The following is a 9,162-nucleotide window of genomic DNA, read 5'->3' as shown; positions in this document are numbered from 1 at the left end:
TCAGGTAGTGTAGTCCTCCAACTTTGTTCTTTTTCAAAATGGTTTGGCTCTTCTAGGTTCTTTACATTTCTTTTTTTTAAGGATTTATTTATTTATTTTAGAGATAGAGAGGGGAATGCAGAGGGAGAGGGAGAGAATCCTCCAGCAGATTCCCTGCTGAGCACAGAGCCTGATATGGGGCTCAATCCTAGGATCCTGAGATCATGACCTGAGCGGAAATCAAGAGTCAGAGGCTTAACTGACTGAGCCACCCAGGTGACTGCGTTTTTTGCATTTCGTATAACTTTTAGGGTCATGTCATCCAGCTCCATGAAAAAATGCTGGGATTTTGATAGGGATTTCATGTAATTTCTAGATCAGTTTAGGAAGGATCACCCTCTTAACAATATTGAGATTTCTAATCTATGCACATAGTATGTCTCTCCATTTATTCAGATCTTCAGATAGATATCTTGGCAATGTTTTATGGTTTTAGTGCATAGTTCTTGCATTTGTTTTGTTAAATTTATTCCCAAGTATTTTTTTTTTTTGATGCCATTGTGAATGGAATTGTTTTTTTTTTTTTCAAAGATTTTATTTATTTATTTGATAGAGAGCACAAGCAGGCAGAGAGGCAGGCAGAGGCAGAGAGAGAAGCAGGCTCCCCACTGAGCAAGGAGCCCGATGCGGGGCTCGATCCCAGGACCCCGAGATCGTGACCTGAGCCGAAGGCAGCAGCTTAACCCACTGAGCCACCCAGGCGCCCCAGTGAATGGAATTGTTTTATAATTTTAGTTTTGAATTATTTATTGTTAGTATATTGAAATGCAATTAGTTTTATGTATTGGTCTTTTTATCCTGTGGCCTTGATCTGGTTTACTAATTCTAGTGAGTTTTTGGGAAACTCCCTAGAATTTTCTACATACAGGATCATGTTGTCTATAAACGAAGACCGTTATACTTCTTCCTTTTCCAATCTGTATACCCGTTGTTTTTTTTTTCCTTGAGTATTTCACTTGCTAGAGATTAGTCTCTAGTTGAATAAAGGTGTTAAGAGAAAATATCCTTCCTTATTCCCAGTCTCAGTGGGAAAACATTAATTTTTTTCAGTCTTATTTACTTATTTTTATTTTTTCACTTGTGAAACAGAAAAGTCATAACATAAAATGTATCATTTTAACTGTTTTTAAGTGGACAGTTCAGCAACATTAATATCTTCACATTGTACGACTGTCACAACGTGACGTACAATATACACATCAACTGTAAGTTTTGCAATCAGGAAATACGAGTCTGTTCGTTTTCACTATCGTTTTCTCTAATCTGGATCTGGCCTTTCTTAAAGTCCTTTAACTTCACTTCACCTGGGAGAAACTGCTTTCGCTGAGTTGTGAGTTAGGGTTATGCACAATGCCGGTGGTTCTTAAGCTTGGCAATGTCCAAGAATCACCTAGGGAGCTGCCAATGAAGAGCCCCATCCAACACCAGTGAAGTGAGAACCTCCGTAGTATGAGGCTTGAGGACTATTAGAAGAACTGCCCAGCTACTCTCAAACCAGTTTGCTGACTCTGAGAAGAATGAGCACATAAAATGGTGGTGGTTCTGACTTTCGGGCTGATTTGTTACACAGCAGTATATAATGGATATGCAATGTGTTTCAGAGGGTCTAACCTTGTCTAGAGAGTTTTCCTTTAATGCTTCGCTTTTGCTGTAAGAATGTATGATAGGGATAGTGTGTACTCTATCATGAATTGGGGAGGGTAGACGTGACTATGAAATTATGCATAAGGTATATATTTTAAAACTAAATTTTTAGAAAAGCTAAGCTTCCCTTGAGAAAGTTTCTTTTCTTTTTTAACAATCAGAACTATGTAACTGACCAGGTTTTCCTTTTCTGTTTGACTGGTAGTAAACAAAAAGTAAAAATTAAGGCTTAATCACAGTAACTATATAATTCCTTATAGTCTGCAATTTATGATTTTTCTGTTCCTTGTCTGTTATTAACTTTTACTTATGTTTATGTTGTCTATGATCCTATTATTTTATTCTTATTTATACTCAGTCATGTTATTGTAGCTATCTTTGTGGCAAATCACTTTATTTATTTACATATTTATTTATTTATGTATTTATTTATTCATTTTAAGTAGGCACCTCACCCAACATGGGTGAACTTGAACTCACGACCCTGAGATCTAGAGTGGCACGCTTTACTGACTGAGCCAGCCAAGTGCTCCTCTTTGTGGTACATCACTTTAAACCCCTTGTGGGAAGAAGCGGGCCATTAATAAATGCATGTAAGACGTTGACTTTTCCTTTAGAGAGCCAAAGATAGTGGGAAGAACTTTCTGTTCTCCATTAATATACGTTTTGAGTGCCGAGATGAGACATGATAACTGGCTTGGGGTGAGAGCACAGGGCAGGAAAAACGAGGTAAACCTTGATCAACTCAGTCAGGGACAAGGATCCCGTGGAGTCGTCTACCATTTATCAGTCATCTCCTATGCTGGAGACCTGCCTAAACCACTGTATTAAAAAACCGGGCTGGGTAAGGATGGCTGCTGGAGTTTGTGGACTTGGTGATTGTTTTCATATCTGTAAAATGGGTTGATCGAGCCTCCTTCACAGGAACTTTGAGAGGATTAAATGAGGTAATATGTTGAGAGTACCCACCAGAGTGTAACACAGGCAGGTTTATAAATATTATCTCCTTTCCTCATCCCTTTCTTCAATTAGATGCTGTGATAACTTCCTAAAGCTATGATTGTTATACAAAAAGAATGGACTTTGTTGAATGTGCAAATGAACTTTGCCATGTCTGGTCAGAGAGAATTTCTAATCTTTTTTTGGTAGGGATTAGGGGCGGTGGGTGGGGGACAGGGAATTAGAAGCAGGGAACCCCTTGTGGCTCAGGATAGACACTAGAAGCTTTGTGTGGAATCGTCATTCTGAGACCTTGACTAGCAGAAACATTCTTTATTTTGAGAGGGGAGACAGGCTGAGGGAGAAAGAGAGTATCTCAGACAGACTCCTTGCTGAGACTGGAGCCCAGCAAGGGGTTTGATCTCATGACCCTGAGATCGTGACCTGAGCCAAAATCAAGAGTTGGCCCCTCAACCAGCTACGTCACCCAGGAAGAAACATGTTCATGCTGGAAGACATTAGAAGAGAAAATATATCCATAGCAGGGGAAGCAATGAGGTGCGGAATGAGAATTGCCAGCAGCAGCCTTCCTTGCAGAAGAGCCGATAGGCAACAGAGAAGAGAACTCTATTGCCTAAAAACCATCCCTTCTCCAGATTGCATTTCCTTGTGCTTCAGATCTACCTGCCCGCACCCCTTACTCTCCCACACCTTCTCAGTCTTGACCCAGGACACCAGCTGGCCAAAAGCAGCATCACTCAGCCCGTTAGGAGTTGCCCCAATACCCTCCACTTCTGATTGTCCTTGTTCTGCCAGGCTTGCCTGTAATAAACTGACAATTTTTAAAAAGATTTTATTTATTTATTTAATAAATAAATTAGGAGGGAGAGGGAGAGTATGTATGTGTGTGTGTGGGTATGCACCATGGTTGTGCCCGTGCACAATAAAGAGAGAGAGAAAGACAGCTAGCATGAGCAGATGGAAGGAAGAGAGGGAGAGGGAGAAACAGACCCCGCTCTGAGCAGAGAGCCCAACTCAGGGCTCCATCCCAGGACTCTGGGATCATGACCTGAGCTGAAGGCAGATGCTTAACCGACTGAGCCACCTAGGCACTCCAAAACTGACAAAATGTTTAAAAAATGGAGATGGGGGGGGGGGTCGTAAGGCAAGAGACATTCTTCTTTTGAGGTTACTGATTCTCAGAAGAGTATAGCTGAGCTTGAAGATTTTTTGGTTCGGTTGTTCCTAGGACTGCTCATTCTACCTCGATCACTTTTTACAATCCAATAACCCAATTTATGTTTGTATTTTGAGATGAAGATGAATTGCCTGTGTGGTGGCATCTTTTATTAAGTAGTGAGGAGAAATCCCAGGCTTTACCTCAAGTTTTTCATTTTTGTTCTCACCTCCCTCTCATAGCAACATAGATCTCTAGGGAGTTCTCCCAAACCCGCCACTCTGTTCATGTCTTGGCACACACTGCTCACTCTTCTGGAACATTGTCCCGACTTCTGTATGCCATGAAAACGTCTACCCAGTGTTCAGTATTCCCATTTCATTTTCTCAGGCTATCACCATCCTCCAACCCCTGTCCACTTCTGCTCTCTGTGCCTTTGTCAGACTTTGTTTTAATGGTTTACTCATAGGCCAATACCCCATGATTTACCTTGAGTTCCCTGAATACGAAATCTCTGGATTATTCAAATTTGTATATCATTATGATTCAAATCTGTATATGTATTTGCTAAAATACAGATTTGAATACATTTGAATATAAATGCTGTCCCTTGTACAAGTGGGCATGATAGGCATTTCTGCAATTTTATGGTAAAAGAAAAAAAACTCATGAGGGAAATTTCTGAACGAAGGTACTTCCACAAGTTAACCCTCAAGAGTGGAGTTATTCCATCTTAGTGGTTTGTTCAAATGAAAATGACACCCTTTGGGGGACACTCCCAAAAAAGCTAGTAAATGTTCTCAAAGTTTTTTGTTTATCTGTAGGATGGCATGATGCCGTAAAATATATAATTATACATGGGAAGTATGTAATATGCTGGATCATTAAAGATGTGATGCTAATTGAATCCATCTCCCCACAAGAGTGTCTCTTAGCAATTAGTATTTAGGACCTGCTGTGGGGTGTAGCTGCACAGTACAATTTAAATCAGAAGAAAGCAATGAACACACAAGAAAAGTCAGCAAACCAGCCATCACATCAAACTTACCCAAATGTCACTTGCACAGACGTACATATCTTTTTTTAAGTCTCTCTCAATTTTTCATCATAATGGCTCGACTCATTACTTCTTATCTGTGCTTCCCAGGTGGATTATTTCATTTGGTTATTATTTTTTTTAAGTTTGTTTGTTTATTTGTTAATAATCTCTACACCCAGTTTGGGGCTCGAACTTACGACCCAGAGATCAAGTCCCATGCTTTTCCCAGGGAGCCAGCCAGGCACCCTGCAGGTGGCCTGTTTGATTTAGTAGGTTTAAACATTTAAGGACATGGGCGATTTGCAGGCAGCTCGCCCCTCAGTTCTATGGTGGATACCCTTGAAAATTGGTTTCCAATCCAACTGAAGGTTTAAAATCATTCAGATGAAAGGGCAGATGTATTCAAAGAGGCTTGAAGCAAATAAACGGCCATGTGTGCTCTCTTTTAAACACGTGTGCTGTCTTAAAATTGAACTTAGACTTCATTAGTATTCTGCGGAGGTCACTTTTTCTCCTCCCAATCACCTCCTCCTTCTTCTTTCCCCAGCTCAGAGGGACTGGGATTGTCTGTGTTCCACGGACATATTTTGAGTCTGGATGTTGTGTGCCAAGCGCTGCAGAGGACTTTATCTCAATGCTCCTAGAGTCCTATTTCTAGGCATCCTAGAGTCGGGTTGCAACACCGAGGTGCTGGGAGCCAGTGCCAGGGGTGGAGGGAGGAGTAGAGCAGCGCTATCCTGATACAGCTGGGGAACCCCTGAAAACCCTCAGGGGAGGACTTAAAGTCACATCCCATCGTGAAGGAAGCCTGCCTCTGTGTCACTGTCTCTCATGATAGCAGAGTTTGTAATGCTGTAGAATAGAAAGCAGACGTGTTTTGACTTAAAAAGTAAATTAAAAAAGTATGCAAGCCATCTGCCTCTTTCTTTTTCTTTTTTTTTTTCCTTTTTTTTTGTGCAGAAGAGGGGCTGGAAGAGTAAATATATTTTTTTTAAATTTTATTTATTTGACACAGAGAGAGAGAGAGCACAAGCAGGCAGAGTGGCAGGCAGAGGGAGAGGTAGAAGCAGGTTTCATGCTGAGCAGAGAGCCCTACATGGGTATCGATCCCGGACCCTGGGATCATGATCTGAGCTGAAGGCAGACGCTTAAGAGACTGAGCCACCCAGATACCTCAGAGAGGCTGGGAAAATAAACATTTTTGAGCTAAGCAAGTTTTCAGGCACCTGTTAGCTGAGACATTTTTTTTAAGTAATACTCCCATATTTGATAGGGGACTTTAGCTTCAGCATGAGAGAGGAAATAAGTGTGACCAGAATGATAAAACTTGGGCATAGAAAGTGACCTTAGAGTTATATCTTGGCATCTTGGGGTGGCCCAGAGAGCCCATGGGTCAGTGTCATATCTTCAAGGGTCAATGTTCTCCCACATTGGCTGGAGCAAGTCTTCTCTGCCTATTTTATTTCGTTTGTTTTTGTTTTTGTTTTTTTTTTGTGTTTTTTTTTTTTTTGTATGTAGTGCCTAGCATAAAATATCTTTGAAACAAAAGGCTGGCCATCACCATACACTGTCCCAGTAACTACGCATTTGAAGAGCGCCATATCCACGTTGCATTTCTTTTTCCTCCTTGCTTCTGCCAATTCCTGTTTCATTTCATTTTATAAGTTTTTTTTTTATTGTGGTGAAAAAGAGGTAAATAACAGAATTCACCATTTACCATCTTACCCTCTTTTCGGTGTACAATTCAATGACATTAAGCACACCCACCGTTATTGACTCCCAAAACTTTTCCACCACCCAAACAGAAACTCTATAAGCATTAAGTCATAACTCCCCATTCTCCCACTCCCATTCCCTGGAAACCCTGATTATCCTTTCCGCGTCTCTCAATTTTCCTATTCTAGATGTTTCCTATAGGTGGAACCATACAATACTTGACCTTCTGTGTTTGGTTTATTTCCTTTTGCATAATATTTTCAAGGTTCCTCCATGTTGTATCAGAACTTCATTCCTTTTTTTAGGACCAAATAATATTTCATTGTATATATACACATGTTTTGTTTATCTATTCATCTGTGGCTAGTCGCTTGGGTTGTTTCTACTTTTGGCTACTGAGTAATGCTGCAGTAAACCCTGGTGGACAAGTATCTGTTTGAATACTTGTTTTCAGTTCTTTGGGGTCTATACCTATGAGTGCAATTGCTGGGTCATATGATAATTCTGTGCTTAGTTTTTTGAGAGAAACACCGGTTTTTCACAGTGGTAGCACCATTTTACATTCTCATTCCAATTTCTCTACATATTCACCAACACTTGTTGTTTTCTGTTTTTTTATTTGTTCATTTTTTTATAATGACCAAGGTAATGGATGGGAGGTGGTAATTCACTGTGGTTTTGATTTACATTTCACTAATGATTAATGATGGTGAGCATTTTTTTATGTGCTTGATGGCCATTTGTGTATCTTCTTTGGAGAAATGTCTAAGTCCTTTACCCATTTCTTAAATTTGGTGGTTTGTCTTGTTGAGTGTTGGGAGTTCTTTATATAATCTAGATAGCAAACCTTTATCAGATATTCAATCTGAGAATATTTTCTTCCATTCTATAGCTTGTCTTTGTTTTCTTGATAATGTCTCTGGTGCACAAAATTTTTTAATTTTTAATTTTTTAATGGCTAGATCTGATTTATCTATTTTTCCTTTTGTTGCTTGTGCTTTTGATGTCATACTTAAGAATTCATTGCCAAATCCAAGGTCATAAAGATTTACTCCTGTGTTTTTTTTCCTAAGAATTTTATAGTTTTAGACCTTCTAATTTAGGTCATGGATCCGTCCCAGTTAATTTTTGGGTATGGTGTATGATAGGGGCCCAACTTCATTCTTTTGCATGTGGAAGGAAATCCAGTTTTCCCAGCAACATCTGTTGATAGGACTGTTCTTTTCCCTTTGAATGGACTTGGCTTTCTCGCTGAAAATCGTTTGACCGTAGACACATGAACTTATCTTTAGACTCCATTCTATTCCGTTGGTTGATCTGTCTGTCCTTATCCCTACACCACACTCAAATGATTACTGAACTTTTGTAATAAGTTTTGAAGTTTTGTGATAAGTTCTTCTTTCTCACGTTTCTTTTCATTACTCATGGCTCCTTGCAACTCCATAGGCACTTGAGAATCAACTTTTACATTTTTCCAAAAAACCCTTGCTGATTTTCCTTTGTTCTGTTCCCTTGGGGAGCACTCGAACAACTGCCTTCCTCCCCGAGGGCCACCATGGTGCCAGCTCCTCTCAGGCATGCATGATCCTTATCACAGGTGCTTCCCAGGACAGGTTAATCATCTCCTTGGATGCAGACTGCCAAGAGTCTGGTCCACTCAACCCTTTTATCAACATTATACACATGAGGATGAGGCAACTTTGAGTTCCCACCCATGAATCTCCTTTTGGAGGTTTAAGAATCTCTTCTGACTTGGGGCTCATGGTTTTTTGAGCAGCATTCAGGAAGTGCAGAGCAAACTGGTGGGACTGGGACTTAGAGGCCATGTCTACGAATTGAAATGAATATGCTTATATTCTATCTCTGCCCTTTTCATCCACTAATTCCATTTACATGGACCTTTGGGGTGTTGGCTATTGTCTCAGCATGAATTTGTTGAGCACTTAATATGCACTAGGTTTTGTAGTATGACAAATACATAAGAAGTTCCAAATCCATAACTTCAAGGAGTTTAGAGTCTCATAGGGGGTTTGCATGGCATATAAATGTTCCAAACATCACAAACAAGAGCATATTACCTTATTTAATATCATACACATCTTGTAGTATAAACACATGTGATTAGGGCTCAGCCAAGAGTGCCCCATGAGCTGTAGCACTACCGAGAGTTGTGTGGACAAGGAAGTATATGAATTAGGTCTTGAAAGCCAGGTAGAATTTCCAAAAGTATGGAAGAAGAGAGGGGAACTCCTTGTAGGTACAAGAGGTATGATTAGGGGAGATAACCACAAAATCCAAGACATGGTGGGAGTGAATTTAATGCCTCTGCCAACTAATAGGAATCTTAGTGCAACCCACTCATATTCAAGTGCGGAGTAGACCCAGCTGCAGGGTGGGGACAAATTAAGAGGGCCCTGAATCAGAAGGAATTGTTTGGAGTCACTGGTGTCCCAGGACCTATGAGATCATCTTATGCAGGTTTTGGTAGCCAGTTTCCAGAGGGCTCATTGTTCTCAAGGTAGCATATGACCCTCATGGCCACATCAACTGGGTGCAGGTGCTTGAAACAATCCCCCAGGCACACCCATCTGTCTCCAGCTTTTATTCT

Source organism: Lutra lutra, chromosome 6 (assembly GCF_902655055.1).
Source record: "Lutra lutra chromosome 6, mLutLut1.2, whole genome shotgun sequence".
Lineage (NCBI taxonomy): Eukaryota > Metazoa > Chordata > Mammalia > Carnivora > Mustelidae > Lutra > Lutra lutra.
The sequence above is the reverse complement of the archived record's forward strand: the minus strand, read 5'-3'. Positions refer to the sequence as shown.